Below are 17918 nucleotides of genomic sequence, written 5' to 3'. Positions count from 1 at the left end.
AGCCTTACCTACCTAAAATAAATCTAAACTTGATTACGACATCCCTCTTCAAAGTTCGAATTGAAAATATGGATCCTAGCCTTAATTTAAAGTTTATGGGTTAATAATTAAGGATTGAAAATCAACTAACCTGAATTTTATTTTCTCCCATTATAGATGTTAAGTCAAGACAATAATGATCTTCCTCATTCTTTTTGAAATGGTTTTCCTTTATCATCTGAAGATGATCTTCCACTTTCTAATCAAGGTGAAAATGTTTTCTCTGAAATGGTGGAACTGGACATCATGCTTCTTCAATTCCTCCTCCTCTAGTGTCTCTCCCCACATCATGTTTTCCTAAAGTTGAAAGATACGAAATTATCCAAGCCCTATTGGCATGTAGACATCATGATGGAAATTCTGTGTGTGCGCATGTTTCTGGAAATGAAATCGTACATTGACAAGTTGGATAGATTGGGTGTCTTTTTCCAAGGGAGCAAGCCATTGATTTGGCTCTTCTTTTGCTTCCTAAGTCATATGGTCAGTTCATTGAGAACTGTCATATCAGGAAAGTCGATGTGACCCCAATTGATTTGACATATATGTTGATTGTTGCTGAAGCAGAAACACTTAGGATCACATTTGAAGCAGAGGTACTTAAAGGGTTTGATTCCAAAGTTTCCATAAACATTGACAATGGTGACAATGGTGGTCCAGAAAAGATTTTTTTTCTTCCTAATGGACAGGGGTCGGCCAAGGTCAAATAGTTTGATCATATTGTAAAGAGAAAGGCTAGTTTTGAGATGGTTCCATGTGTTAATCCCAACGAGTCCATATGTTTCTATTGCGAATTGTAGGGGCATTGGTTGCGAGGCTGCCCAAACTACATGAAAGATCTTAGAGACAGTGAAGTCAAGTTGTGTGACTTTACTTCAGGTACATCCATTATCTAACTCAATTATCTTTACAAATTCCTATTCATAGACTCTTAATACATGATGTGATGATCACATTTTGATGTTATTGCAGGATGTAAGGGAAAGAAGGAAGCTTAAGAAGAGTGAGCTAAATCTGATCATGAAAGATAGACTTCGGTCACATGGTTCGATGATCAGAATTTGGAGCTACTTCTTAGGAGTTATTATAATTTAATAGATTGCTTAGGAGATGTCTAGAAACATAGTTTTGATTTTTATGCATTCTAAGGACAAGTTCCATTTTTTCGTTTGTTATCAATAAAAGTGAAATTTTGGTTTATCTGGTTGGCTTATTTGTATTTCCTTACAATGGCATTTATGAAAGTGTTGGTTCCATCTCTATTAATAGCAATATTAATTATGGATTTTATTATACCGCTTGTGGTAGTGTCATAATTAACTAAGTGAAAAAGAATTCTCATCACCAAGTTTCAATTGGATAGAAACTTGAAGTCGTGTAATTTGAATTGTGAGATGCATGAGAGTTTGAATCGTTGGAAACTCTTCAGACCCACCACAAAGGATCTAGTACATATTAATATGGACTCTTCAGACCCACCACAAAGGACGATAACTCTATTCGTCATGATTTACTAATGCTTCATTAAATATAGTTGTGTTTATAAGATTAAGCATAATTCTAATATTTTGGAAGGGTTTTTAAAGAGTTGCAGAATGAATATGAGAATCTACTAGGTAGAAATATTAAAAGTTTCTTAATTTGAAAGGAAAGAAGAATACTTTAGCATCATGTTTTATGATCATCTTAATGATTGTGGGACTATATCACAATTGGTCCTCGAAGAACATCTTAGTGAAATTGTATGACTAAGAAGAGGAATCAATATTATTCAAATGGTTCAATCAAGAGATGAGTCATACTTTGTTTCCAACCAAGTTTTAGAGCTATGCTCTAGTTACTATAGATTGTATCTTGAAAGCTTATTTCATACGAAGTAGGTTAATAACACCTCATGAAATGGGGAGTGATAATGTTTTCTTACTCTAGCACATTTGGAAGTTGTGATGTTTGGTTAAAACAAAGATAAACTAAGACCAATTCTATGAAGTGTTTTCTTGGGAATCCACACGAATTTTTGAATATTTGTTTTAGCTAGTCAATGAATGTTCCTTGAGAGAGAAACTTATATGTCAAGAAGTTAGTGGGAGTCTTATTGATCTTCATAGTTTCAGGATTCAATCGAGAATAAACCTTTTAGTTATCACTAGCACACGAATTGAGGTTGATAACCAGTCGTGTTTGATTGACACATTCTCATTTATGTGCATCTTCCAGTTGCGTTAGCAATGCTTATAAGTTCTATGTTTTTCATTTAACTGCAAAAGCAAAGCACGTTGGTCAGTGAAAGAACATTGATCAATATAGGTGAACTACTAACAACATGGAAGCGCTGGTAGGCTCTCATGCTACCAGGAGGAAAGAAATTTAGAATAATGAAGTTCAGTCCAAGAATGAGAGCTAAATTTGAATTTGGTTTTGTTACTAAACCTTATCATATGATTGTAGGTTGGAAATGATAGGTTCACATGGATGGGAACGTATACACCATAAAGTTTAAGTGGCAAAAGGTTTCTCTCTAATTCATAAGATTGATTATCAGGAAACACTTCCCACCAATAGGTTTTAAAGATCTGATAAAGATCAATATGGTTAGTGGTTGAGTTAATTGCATTCATAAATTCATAATATGATTACGACATCCCTTTTCATATTTCGAATTATGAGAAATGGCAAGTATTTGTTTGAACTTTCAAGACTTATAGCTATAAGTTGAAGGGGTTTAAACACACACACATATGCTATCCAATGAAGGTGTATAAGCTTAAGAAGTCTAGTTGGAGACTTATCGAAGCATCACGTATCAGAAATCTGTACTTTAGTAAGAAAATCAAGAGTATTTATTTCTAGAAGTCCAGTTGATTTCTGGGTATATGTCAAAGCTAGTGGGAGTATAGTTGTTATGCTAATATTGTAAGTTGGCAATACTATTTGAAGGGAACAAAGTTCTCAAATTTGTAAATTGAAAAGTTTGGGAATTGTTTCGCTATAATAGGCTTAAGGGAGAGGGCAGTCATACTTCATTTCAATTCTAAAAGTTTAGATCATATAGTCATATAAAATATATATCGTTTTGAAATACGTCAACATAGGAAATTATATATATATATATATATATATATATATATATATATATATATATATATATATATATATATATATGGAAATATTATAGAAAGAGACAGAATAGATATCAGGTCCTTATGTAAGACATAACGAATCGAGTCTCATATGCTTTGAATATAGGATTGATTACATAAGCTATAATATTCACTTATTCTAATTTTTCCAAATGCCTTGGGCATTGAGAGGGAAAAGGACTAGAACTTTGTGTGACTAAAGCTGTTAAACAAATTTCAAGAACATTCTAAGGTTATACCAAAAGATTGGTTGCTTACAGAAAAGTGGAAGTATGGTGTTGTTTGGAAGGACCATAGTGACATGTTTTAGATTAGGATGACTCTTGGTCAAAATTGATAGTCGTATGGAATATGGAAATGTTTCCATAATGAAAGTTCATTATTAAAATCTACATGTGAGTTGGAAATTATGATGCAAGAAAGGTGTTCAAGGAGCGTACCTTGAATTTGAGACTTCGTTGCCATGGAATTGTTTTTAGTGAAAAAAGTTCCAATGGAACATTCTATAGTATCGTTGGCTTAGTCTTTGTGACTTTGAATCCTCAACATCACAAAAGGTCAATGCATATAAGGTTGGAATTCTAACACATTTTAGTAGTAACAAGAATTTGGAATTGTGAAATGAACATCATTGGAATAGTGTCCGTTCGATCTGTTCACAAAGGAAGGACCATAGAGTGACATAGTATGCATGCTCATAACATGAGATGACTGATGTTTAATTTAAGTGGTTAGTTGATTAGTCGAAATATTATACAATGAATAAAGTATTAATTATTATGATGATTGAATAATAAGAGTTTTATTTATATTCAATAGTTTTGAGACCATAGTTAATTAGTTTATTATTGTGTTTCACTTTGGACGTTTTATTTCCTGAATAATTTGATTATTTGAAATTCCACAGTCGCTCATACTTTTGGAAATAGGTAGTGAAATAAGACTTTCATGAATTGAATTATAGATTGTCTAGGGGGATTAGAAATCGAAATAAGATTGTTACAATGTTCATGAGTACTTAAAAAATGGGGATTTTGAGTATTGGATAAACCCACAGTTAGAGAATTACTTCATGAATTTTGTCATGAGTAATATTGATACGGTAATATCTTATATTCTTAAAGCGGAGATATATGAGTTGTAATTTACAAGTCGGTTGTACATTGGTAATGCGTAAACGCACCAGTAACATGATGTTATAAAACGTACTGCCCTGTATGATTTGATGAGTAAAAGATGAAAGCATATAAGTCAAAGTTTATTCTATCCTTCTGCCCTAACGGAAAAAGCGATATCTTTGGGCCCCTCGGTGATTTTATGTTGAATTATAAATGCTAGGCCTATCCAAGACTAAATTAATGTGTTCAATTAGAAGCCTTATGTCGTCATCACAAATCAGAAATCTGGAAAAAAAATCTTAGACAATGAGACTGATTATAATCCATGTCTCATGTTCGTGCAATATCTTGTAGAACAGCGGAATATTTGATCACTTATCTTAGAACACGTAACTGAATGGGTCAGAGTTCGATGTCGACTTTTGGAAGCTACAATTTGTTGATCACTTTGGAAGTTATATTTGCAATTATAGTTACAGACTTATCCAAGTGAGAGACTGTTGGATTAGGTGTCTAAACCCATAACTATAATTGGTATAAACTTGAATTGATAATAGCATAGTCCTTTTGGGTTGCCCTCAAACCTAGCGACTGGGAAGGATGATTTTTGGAGAGAGAGGTTGATTTATTATTTGATTAATGAGTTGAAATAAATGATTTGTTAATATATTATGAGAATAATATATTAGTTAGAAATAGTAATATTTAATTAATAATTAATCAGATATTAATTGGAATTAATTTTGGAATTAATAGAATTAACTAAAAGTGCATGGACTAAAGTGTAATTGCTCAACAAGTTAAACAAGAGGCATTCTAAAACCTCCCTTACAGTTTTAGGAGGATTCTAGGGTTCTAGAATTATCCTTGGGGGATAATTAGAAAGCTAGATAATTATCAATTCAAGATAATATTATTATATTGGTTTTGGGCTTATCTAGGGTTTCCTTGTTGCACTATATACAGAGTATAACCCCTTAGAATTTCGGAAACTCCATGATTCCAAGGCTAGACCGAAATTTTGCTCTCCTTCCTCCTATCTCCATAATCTCCTTCTTGCTAGCTTGGGTGTGAACAATTAGAGGCATGACATTTGTGGTTCTTGCTTCCAAAGGTTTTACAAGACAAGGATAATCGTTATTTGCTATAATAACAATAAGGTATGTAATACTAAGCTCGCTTATGTTGATTTCGAAATTACCTAGGGTTTCTAAGGTTTTGTTGCTCAATAGAATGTTACATCAATAGTGTTATGTCTTAGATCTTTAGGTTACATGTACCCTTAAGTTTTAAGGATTTATCCGCGTTAATACATGTAAAACCCATCAAAACCTGAGGATCATCTCGTGCATGAAGGCTAGGAAATACTTGCAGAAATAGTATTTCGCCTTCTTAGCTCATATTATTGATAGGAAAGACAATAAGAAGAAAAAGATCGACAAAGTACCTCAGGTGTGTGAATTCTGTGATGTATTACCTGAAGATCTAGCCGATCCATCACCAGTTCGTCTAGTAGAGTTTAGGATTAATCTATCCCTAGGAGTTGCTCCAGTAGAAAAGTCTCCTTATAGATTGGCACCCTTGGAGATGCAAGAGCTCTCCATCCAACTACAATAACTTCTTGACAAGGGTTTCATCAGACCAAACTTTTTTCCTTAGGGAGCACCCATTTTATTTGTCAAGAAGAAGGATAGATTTTTCCGAATGTGTATAGACTACAAAGAGCTAAATAAGTTGACCATTAAGAATAGATATCCTCTACCCCAAAAAGACGATCTCTTCGATCAATTGCAAGGATACCAATCTGTCACACCCCCAAACCAAGGATGGCAAAAACGTCCGGGGGTGGAGGACTTCATGTATAGTATCATAACAACAATTGCACTAGTGATCAAAATAAACACAACCAACATACATATAATTGAAAAAGTTACACCATAGTAAGTTTACATGTTTCCAAATCAATTACATTATGTTGACAAAATGAAATGTTTGACGCCTTAACGTCCCATCCTCAAAAACGCTTGTATACCTGTTTATTTATTCCCTGTGAATACAAGTAGTTTGAAAGAGTGTCAATAATTAAGTAACTGAGTTCATAAGCTTTTGAATGTAGTGATGAAAACCTTTTCCTTTGTAAAAGTAATGTTTGTTTCAAAAAAATCCAATATTTTCCTTAGAATTTGAATTGCAGCCTTAATTCCAAAGACCAAAATGTACAAGTAATTTCCATACTTACAGTAAAACAACGCAAGTTTAAATTGACATAAACTCATTTGACTTAATGAAATTCTCGTAATTCCTATGAGTTGTTAATAGTTTATGTGAGATATTATAACCATACTATGACCTAGATGGCCTGAAACGACGTTCTTCAGGCGTCGGAACTGTTATGACATTTATCACCCGTAGACCTTGAGGTCCTACTGTAGATAACAACAAGGTGTGGGGTGTCAATCCCAATATAGATCTATACACAACTATGATGCTCTCCCTCAAAGAGACTTTGGTTACAATACAAGACTTATGGTGCATTACTTGGAAATTAACATGAAGCGAATGTCTCACAATTTAGTCATTAACGGATTTACGTGTGGTGAATGAAAACCCTTTTTGTGTAAATGAAACCTCTAGTAATGAACTTGTTGTGTAGTGCATCATAAACTATACCTATTATAGTTTATCAAATGATAGTAGTAGTAGTGAACATAAACTATACTTACAATAGTTTATCAAAATATTTGAAGGCAACGGATATAAACTTTGTTTATTTTAAATAAATTACCATATTTGTGGAGGTAAAAATCCATTTGTTTTCTGTTGTATGTCTAATTACCAAGACAAAATGACATATAATATAACACATATATGCACATAATGATACACACCTTGCTCAACAAGTTACAAGGTGTAAGTGAAATAGATAACATTTTTCTAGTGTTAACATTTCTATTCCTGTTCTTAGAAGATTTATAGAAACATCATCAAAAGTCCAAATTAGAATCTGTAAATTTTGAGAGTTTGGAAAAAGTGTCTAGTATGTTCATAAATTTTATTATGATTTTTAGTGGCTTCTCACTTGTGTGAAAAAGTCCATATTCACAGACTGGTCTGGATTTGTTCTTGAAATGATAGACAGTTTTGTAAAAATCACCATAAATTGTAGAAGAATTGTATGGTGATGTGCAAGTAGTCATTTTAAAGGTATGAACCAGAACTATTTTCACCTAATACATTTTTGAAAACTAAAATGCTTAAGTTGACCAAAATAGTTCATGAATAGAGTTAAAACTTTCTGATGAAAGTTGTTGGGTGAGTTTAGTTGGGTTCTTGGTGTTTTAACTTGTAATCCCCCCCCCCCCCCTCTTAAAACTTAAGAAAAACATGAAAAGATAGGGGTAGGAACTCACCTTGTGTGATTTTAGAGGATGGATCATGAAGAAAGGAGGTGTTCATCTCAAGAACACTTAGAAGGTGCATGACGATTCGAAGATCTAACACACATATGATGATGTTTGTGTAAGATATCCATGATTCAAGTAGAAAGAAGGAGAAATAATCATGTGAGTAGTGATATTATTTAATAGGAGTAGATGAAGAGCTTGTGATCAGCCTTGGGCTTTTCGATATTAGAGAGAGATGGTGAGAGAGAATGAGTTTTTTGCTTCTTGGTGAAGTGTGAGTGAAATGGGAGAAGAGACGAGGGTCTTACTTTCCTTGTGTCAAGGCACTTGGCTGAAAAGAGTGGGAAAAAGGACAATGAAATGACCAGGTATGGTGGAATAGTAACTAGGGATGGTCTTGGAGTGGGTATGCGAGGTGACTTGTGTCCTTGCCCAAAGGATAAGTCAATACTCCACTCCATATCTTACCCACTATATTTTTAATCTTAGATAATGATTACCCTCAAAATGTGATTAGATTATGGAAATATGGGGTCTTATATGTCAAAATATAAGTTTGGGTGAAAATCCCGCGATAAAATCAAGAAAAACGGGCTCAAAACGCTAAAAATATTGAAAACTGGGTAGAAGTTGCAAATTTCCGAAGTTCAAGGTCAGAGGTTCGGTCCAAGCCATTAGAACCGAAAGTAGATGGGAACCGAGAGTAGGGTTCGGTCTTGAGCAGCTTCGCTTCTCGGACCGAAGGTAGGTTTTGGTTGTATTGGAACCGAGAGATCTCGCAGGTAACTCATCAGAAGGGACCGAAGGTAGAGTTTTGGTCTCTTAGTAACTTCGGTTCAGGAAGGTGGTTTCGGTTCTCAAGAGGTTTCGGTTCTTTAAGGGAGGTTCGGTTCCTAAGAAGGTTCGACTCCTTAAGTGGGGTTCGGTTCCTAAGAAGTTTTGGCTCCTTAAGAGGGGTTCGGCTCCTTAAGAGGGTTCGACTCCTTAAGGCTGTTTTTCGTGTAAACTTCCGTTTTCGAGCGGTTTTCGACTAAATTAAGGGTCGGGATGCCCCCAGTGATTATAAGAAGTTGAGAGAGATTCTGAGAGAGATTTAGGAGAGATTTGACATACTTGGAGAGATTTGGGAGAGATTTGACATACTTGGGGAGATTTAGCATACTTAGAGAGATTTGGGAGATATTTGACATACTTGGAGAGATTTGACATACTCAGAGAGATTAGGGAGAGATTTGACATACTTTGAGAGATTTTGCATACTTAGAGAGATTTGGGAGAGATTTTGACATACTTGGATAGATTTGGCATACTTAGAGAGATTTGGGAGAGATTTGACATACTTGGAGAGATTTGACATACTTGGAGAGATTTGGCATACTTAGAGAGATTTGGGAGGGATTTCTTTTGTGACCTTTTTGAGTGTTTGGCTTTGCAATGCAAGGTTCGTAAACCCCGTTAAGCCATGTTTAAGAGTCTTACACACCCCCGAAGGGTATGTAATAGTGTTTTATCGCTTTGCTACATCACTTGCCCCGATTAGGGATCAAGACTCCTACACATACGAACTTTCCAAGTGATGAATTCTTATTAAAATAGCGAGTTGTACAATAATTACATAACGTAAAACCTAGTATATAAGAGTTAGTTGAGTTGACCGGTTTGACTTGTTGACTTTATTTGACTTTGACTTGGCCAGAATTTGATGGTTGTCACAAGCTTTCCAAAAGATGAAGGACATGCTGTGTTGTGCACTAATACTATCTCTTCTAGAAGGCAATGATGACTTTGTAGTATACGATGATGCATCACACCAAGGAATGGGATGCGTATTAATGTCAAAGGGAGAAGGTCATAGCCTACGCCTCAAGACAGCTTAAGGTGCATGAGAACAACTACACCACTCACGAACTAGAGTTGAGAACGGTAGTTTTTTACCTTGAAGACCTGGCGTCTATGGAAAAAAGTGTATGGTATACATGGATCACAAGAGTCTATAACACATTCTCAATCCGAAGGAAATCAATATGAGGCAAAAAAGATGATTAGAGTTGCTGAACGTCTATGATTGTGAGATCCACTACCACCTAGGAAAGGCTAATGTCGTAGTTGACACTTTGAGCCGTAAGGAACGAGTGAAATCTCATAGAGTGAAATCCCTTATAATGGTTGTCCAGTAAAATCTAATCTCCCAGATTAGAAGTGCTCAACTTGAGGCTTTAACAAAAGCAAATGTTAAAGAAGAAAGCCTTAGAGGTCTGGAAAGACAGCTCGAAGTAAAGGATGATGGAACGAGATATTTCATGAACCAAGTATGGGTTCCGAAATACGGAGGAGTCAAGGAACTAGTCTTTAATGAAGCTCATAATACTAGGTATTTCATTCATCCAGGAGCGGACAAGATGTATCTAGACCTGAAGGCCCATTATTGTTGGCCGAACATGAAGGCTGAAATTGCGTCCTACATCAGCAAGTGCCTAACATGTTCGAGGTTAAGGCAGAACATCAACAACCCTCAGTATTATTACAACAACCAGATATTCCCGAGTGGAAGTGGGAGCAGATTGCAATGGACTTCTTCACCAAGTTGACAAAGAATACTACAAGTTATGACACTATATGGGTAGTCATCGATAGATTAACCAAGTCTTCCCACTTCATACAGATAAAAGAAACGGACAAGATGGGAGAAGCTGACCAGAACATACCTCAAAGAGATTGCCATATTACATGGGATACCCTTCTCCATTATCTCTGACAGAGATAGTATGTTTACCTCTCGTTTCTAGCGGAGCTTGTAGAAATCCCTTGGTACATGTCTAGATATGAGTACAACCTATCATCCACAAACCGATGGTTAAAGTGAAAGGACCATTCAAATGTTGGAAGACATGCTCAGATCATGTGTGATAGATTTTAAGAATGTATGGGATACTCACCTACCCCTGGTTGATCTTTCATATAACAATAGTTATCACACGAGCATTAAAGCAGCGCCGTTCGAAGCACTATATGGTTGGAAATGTCGTTTTCCCATTTGTTAGACGGAAGTTGGCGACACCCAACTAGCCAAGAAGTTCACAGGGGATACCTTACGAACAGGACCATAGATCATCCATGAGACGACAGAGAAGATAGTGTAGATAAGAGAACGTTTGAAGGCAACACGCGATCAAAAAAAGAGTTACGCTGATGTGAGGTGTAAACCCCTAGAATTCCAAGTGGGAGGTAGGGTGATGCTCAAAGTATCTCCTTAGAAATGAGTTATAAGGTTGGAAAGGCGAGGTAAACTAAATCCAAGATACATAGGACCGTTCGAGATCCTTGAAAGGATAGGTCCAGTTGCGTATCGACTCAAATTACCTCTAGAGCTTAATAACATGCACAACGTATTTCACGTGTCAAATATTAAGAAATGCCTTTATGGCGATACGCTCATCATTCCACTTGATGAAATTCAGTTTAACCCTAAGTTGAACTTCATCGAAGAACCTATCGAAATAATGGATAGAGAGTCGGATTGCCATAATTAAGGTACGATGGAACTCTAAGCGAGGACCAGAGTATACATGGGAACGAGAAGACCAAACGCAAGTGCTCTCATTTATTCTAAAAGAAATCCATGGACAAGGTAAAATTTTGGGCCGAAAATTCCGGCACTAGTCACTGTTAGGAAATAATAGGAAAATAAATGTAATACAAAGCATTGTGATATTCGATTTTTAAGATAATAAGAATCAGATATGTTGTTACATTTATTTGCCAAAAACCGTTCATTAGGCTCTAAAAATTACCGATCAGTTGTGACGTTTTCCAATTCGTTAACATACTTGGATAGTACATGTTAACGTGATCTCAAGGATATAAGATTCGTAAAAATCCGACTTCGAAGGAGAGATTTATGGATTTTATAAAAATAGAAATCAACCATGTAATTAAAATTAATTACGTCGAAAACGGTACTTAGAGATTGGTTGAGTTTTGACTAAAAGTGCAAAAAGGAGCTCCATAATACTCCTCGAGATATAAAATTTAGGAAAAAGTTTTTCGAAAACGGGATCCATATGAGTAAGTTATGATTTTTATAAATCATTAATTGTTACCCCCGTTGGGCTCGAAAATGAAAGTCAAAACGACCAAAACAACCAAAAGGAAACTTGTAGTACCCGTTGAGATCGTCACATAAATATAGAGAGGGTCTGGATTAGAGCGCACACGAGGAAGTAATGATTTTTTAAAACTATTTAATTGGGCGTCAAATGCACGCCACCGCGCACCTGGCACTGGATTCGAATAGATTGCAAGTGATGTGGCTGAGTAGGGTGGGGACACGTGGCAACTTCCTGTGGAGCCATAGTGTTCGAATGCACGCCACACATAGGAAAGGCGCAATGCGCACCCCCAAAAATCGACTATAAATAAAGTGTTATTCCATTCAGTCTAGCATACCTTTAAAACACACCTTTCTTTCTCTTTGGTTCGTGTGTTACCTCGTGGAGTGGTCCCTAGAGTTCCGAGCTCGTCTCTACCCTACATCGGCGGTTTCAAACCCTAGAATGAGTTCACGATCCTTATTTTACTATTTTAAAATGCTTTCACAAGGAATACATGCTTAACAAATGATTTTATAAAAATATTTATTTAATAAATATGAAGTCATTTTATAATAAGGTAGATGTCTTAGGATAGTATAACTCTAGATACTATGCCTAGATTTAAGTTATGATATGTGTCTAAAGGACATAATGCCCAATAATCTAGGTGTAGGTATTACCTAGATGTTATAATGGCCAAATCCCTAGGAAACCTTAGTACCTAGGAGTTATGCTAGACAAGATTTAGGATATGCATTGTACTTAGTTGTTACAGTGTTTAAATATCCTGTTAAAATAACCAAAATGAGGGTATATATATATATATATATATATATATATATATATATATATATATATATATATATATAATGCATAAATAATAGTGGGACCCAAACATTTTAAGACTAAAGTCTTAAAAACAAGGAGGTGCATTTGAGTCCATTAGATCAAATATGAGTCGTGTGGATTGATTACTTGATTGGCAATATTTGTAGATACCATTTAAATAATAGATTTCGATCTCATATTTAAATCCCACTTACCCTCATTTGAATATTCACGTTACTCTTTAGAAAACCCTCTCTATACAACTAATCACCAACCCCACTTGACTTCATAACTTCTAACCTCAACCGGTCTTCATAGCTTCTAACCTCAACCGGCCTTAACAACCAAAATCAGCTCATGACACAAACAATCACCAATTCTATTACCATTAAAAACCATCACTATACTACCGGCTCCCTATCAGATCCATCCTCCAAACAAACACCACATCCACCACCCACAACTGTCTTACTGTCTTACTCCTTTTCTATATATTTTTTTAAATCACAACTCTCTCTATCTCTACAGAGCGGATCTGGTTTGGATCCATTAGACCAAAACCGATTTAGGTTTTTAGAAAGCATATATGTGTTAGATCCTTGAATCAGAAACCATGAAGACAAATATGGATAAATGAAGACAAATATGTATGGATAAATGAAGACAAATATGTATGAATACTTTTCAAGTTATATATTAAATGTATGTTTATTCTTTAGTTTTTTTTGCCTTTTGGTCTATCCAGGTTTGTCTGAGTTTTTAGATCTAAAAATGTCGCGGATGCAAGGTTAAAGTAATTGGGTATCCAAAAAATAAAATCACATACTATATAATTAAAAAACCACAATTTCAATAAGAAAAAAGCAAGTAGTTACATTTTCAGTCTTAACATTCTCAATTTCAAATCAAAGTACCATTAATCATAAAATCTCACATGAACCACACCCAAGTTGTTGTTGGTAAATATGATATCGATGGCAGCTTTAAGAGTCAAAGAAGATGTATAATGCCCGTTTCGATTTTCGGTATGTCATTATTATTTTTTTTATAGCTAAAAATAATAACAATAATAATAATAATTAAAATATTAAAATAAATCAATGTATTTAATATAAATAAGATATATCCAAGGGGGTATTGTGCTAATTCTATAAATCAGTTTGCTAAAGAATTTCGGTTTAAGGGTAGATTCGGTTGGAATGGGCATCTTTAAGCACTAAAGTTGACTTTTTTAGAAACTGCTTTGTCTTTGTCTTCTCTAAGCAGCAAGCAGCAACGCATTGGTTTCTTTACCGTTTTAGCACCTGCAAGACTCGAATATCTGAAAGTAATTTATCTTAATCTCTCAAATGTCCTCCCCTTTAACTATTATATCGATTACTTCCTTCCTTTTGGTTGTAAAGCCCGAGATCAATCTAGGTTCTCTCTCTTGGCTGCCATAGCTAGGGCTTGAGAAGAAAGCTGTTGTAATACTCGATCTAAACCATCTCGTAGGTATTACACTCCTGGAAAAATTTTGAGGGGTATTCCGTCTACCCCGGGCTCTACATTGAATCCGCCTATGTGTCTAATGCGAGTTAAGTATTTGTTTGTATGTTTTTTTATTCACTAAACATGGATGAATGTTATTCAAGTTATATATTGGATAACTGTAAATATATATTGGATAACTGTAAATTGTAATATTCATGAGTTAATGCTTAGTTGTAAATGGATGTTACCAAGATATAAAGGCATTTAAGATATTACATTGATTCTTTCTCTAAATGGCTTTAATACATGTAAATGTATGTATGGGGTGGTGTTTTGTTTTTTTTAATATTGAGCTCCAACAAAAACTTTGTTTTTGTAAAAAAATCAAGGGTTTATAATAAACAAATTGGATAATGATGGAAAAAAGGATGAGTCATAAGTTGAGAAACATGTGCCATGAGTTTTATATAAAATGTGTTACTTTTTAACTACTTAGTGGGTTGAACTTTGAAAATTTTCATATTGATATCCCAACTTTGGGGAACTGTAACTCATTGAATACGAAACCAATATTAACAAAAATATAGTCTAAAATCATGTACAAACTCTAAAATACATTCTAGAAAAACTCACATATCAATCCGACTTTAAACGAATAAGATATGCTTGTGTTAATATTTTCACATAATACAAAGTACAAAAACAAATAGCTGAAAAGTTGAAAATTTTCAGTTTTGATATCCCGACTTCGGAGGACTGTAAATCATTGAATGTTAAACCAAAAATGAGAAAATTATAGTCTAAACTCATGTAAAAACTGTAAATTAGAAGTTGGAAAAAACCACATGTCAATCCGACTTCAAAAGAATTAGATATGCATGTTTTAAAACTTTCACCGAATACAAAAAAAACTGAAAAACTAAAAACTTCCAGCTTTGATATCTCGACTTTGGAGGACTGTAAGTCAATGAATATAAAACTGCAAATGACAAATTTCTAGTGTAAAATCATGTATAAACTCTAAACTACATGTTGGAAAAAACCGTTTGTCAATTGGAGTTGAAACGAATAAGATATGCATTTTTTAAACGTTTCACAAAAACCGGTTCCGGTTTTTAGACCCGGTTTACCCGGACCCGATGGACCCAAACCCGGATTACCCGGAACCCGGATAAAGCCAATTTTTAAACCCGAAACCGGATCCGGTTCTACATATTCCAGTTCTAACGGTTCCGATTCCGGTTTCGGTCCGGTTTTGCACTTTATATGCTTTGACATTTAACAATTTTAAAATATAATTGCAAGACCAACCGTTGTCAATTGAAATTACTGTTTTTCATGAAAATTTCTGTTAAAATATAAATTTGGAGTAAGTTAGCTTTTAAGTCTTAAATAGACTTAAATATTGACAAGAAAAGACGAAACAATAAAAAGTATGAAATAGTTTTTGTAGAGTTCAAAAAAGTAGTGGTGAAGTCATGAAGTAGAGAAAGTAGGTGACTATTCGTCTCCACCCTATAATCTAAACATTTATGTTAGTATAGGGGTGTCGAACGGGTAAAAGTTTCGGGTTTCGGGTAGAACGGGTCGGGTAGAACGGGTATTTCCTTAAGAAAATAATACCCGATACCCGACCTATATTGTAATTCGGGTTTTCGGGTTTCGGGTATTCGGGTTTGAGGTCGGGTCGGGTAATTATCGGATATACCCAAAAATTTCTTAAATTACACTTATTGATAATTTTTTATTTTTTTATTTTTACATGTTGGTTGGCTTAATAAAGAATCGGGTAGGAAAATACTTCATACAATTAACAAGTACATATATAATAACAATACAAATCATTATAATATGTTATATACTTTTTTAATTTCAATTACATGGATAGTGAGAAATTGAGAATTGTGATGACGGTTTAAGACTTCAGCTTCAGCGTCGTATTTCCTTTGCAAGTTTGCGTCGACTGTCGAGCCGTCGTTCATAAGAAGGAAATGAAGGGTTTTGTTTTATTTGAAGTGTACATACGTGACTGCATTGTGTATTTGATATTATTTAAAAAACGAATTCGGGTATTCGGGTATACCCGAAAATAAATATTCATACCTAAAACCTGACCTATATTATTATCGGATTAACCTATTACCCGAAAGTTCATACCCGTTACCCGTTCTACCCGACCCATTCTACCTGAATTCGGAACGGGTCGGGTGGGTAGAACGGGTTTCGGGTTTTTTCGACAGGCCTATGTTAGTATAAATTAAGTGTAAAATCTATGTATTACACGGGTTGATTAAAGATAAAATAAAATATTAAAATATAAATAGTAAATATTTTTTAAAATAAAATTTTAAAATAAGAAATGAAACATATTAATTGCAATTTATTATAATAGTATTTTATTACATTTGATATATATATATATATATATATATATATATATATATATATATATATATATATATATATAAGTATTAGATTATGTGGTTTTTTAATTTTAAAAATTGAAAAAAACATAAATTGACATGTGGATATTATTTATTTAAAAAATATTATAAAATAACAAGTGTCAAAACTCATTAGAGATTGACATATGACAAAATTATCTTCGTTTATTATAGTAGATATTAGTTTTGTAGTATAAAAATAATATTAAATATTTTTACATAATCTAAAATATGTAAGGACATTTGCTAATCTAATTTTTTTTACAAGTGTTCCACTAACTTTTATTTAATAAAAACTTGTAACAATATTTTTTGTTAACATTGTTAAAAGCCTTTTAATAAATTAACTTTTATCAATCAAAAAACATATGCATACTCTATTTTATGTATAAATAAGTAAGTAAAACTGCAATTTATATTTTATATCTACCTATTATTTAATTATCATATATTTTACTAAAAACTATAAAATGATGATACAATTAAATAGTTAACTGATATTTATATATTCACAACATTAAATAAAGTTATATATATTTTTTATAAATAATAACTGAATATATATTAAATGACTTTTTTATTAATCCAATGTCTACTTTAAGAAGAATATAATCATTAATCTATAGTATTTTCTTTAATGTATACAATTATAAGGATTTTAATTAGAATGTAATGGCACTGTATTATATAAAATTCAAAACACTTTTCTTCATAGGGTATGTGAAAGTTAACGTTTTTATAAAATACTTAGTGCATAGTATCGCAAATACAACTTTTTGGTGTGTTTAATACTTAATTATAACGTTAATGAATGCTTAATTATAACATTAATGAATGTTTATGTAACTATAAGACGAGGGAGTGGACGCGGTAGAGACCGCACCTCCGATGTCACCTAGGACGAAACACCTCCTCCGACCACGGTTTGGGTGCGGTAGAGACTGCACTACAACACTCTAAGGATGCACTCTTCCAAGCTTTGTGATTGGTTTCTTTTCCTTCAAACTTTGTGATTGGTTCCTTTTTATTTAAAATAAATAAATAAATAACCGATTTTGACACCGCTCTAGGGTGTGGTATGAAACCACACTTTTGTGGTAAAGGGTGAGGTGACACCTATTTGTCACTGCGGTTTCATGAGAGAGTGTGACACCACTCCCTCCAGTCTAAAAACGGCATTTTTCAGTATTTATAAGATTATCAAATATCTTTATGCTTTTAAATAATAAATATCAAATTTAAAATACAAATGTTCAAGCATATATAAACCTAAACGCAAATTCTAAATACTAAACCTAACGATATGTTTTAAATATAATAAAACAATAAATTTATTATATTTTTTAAGTGAAAGTAATGTAGTAATATATTTATGAGAATACAC

This window comes from Lactuca sativa, chromosome 5 (assembly GCF_002870075.4).
Source record: "Lactuca sativa cultivar Salinas chromosome 5, Lsat_Salinas_v11, whole genome shotgun sequence".
Lineage (NCBI taxonomy): Eukaryota > Viridiplantae > Streptophyta > Magnoliopsida > Asterales > Asteraceae > Lactuca > Lactuca sativa.
The sequence above is the reverse complement of the archived record's forward strand: the minus strand, read 5'-3'. Positions refer to the sequence as shown.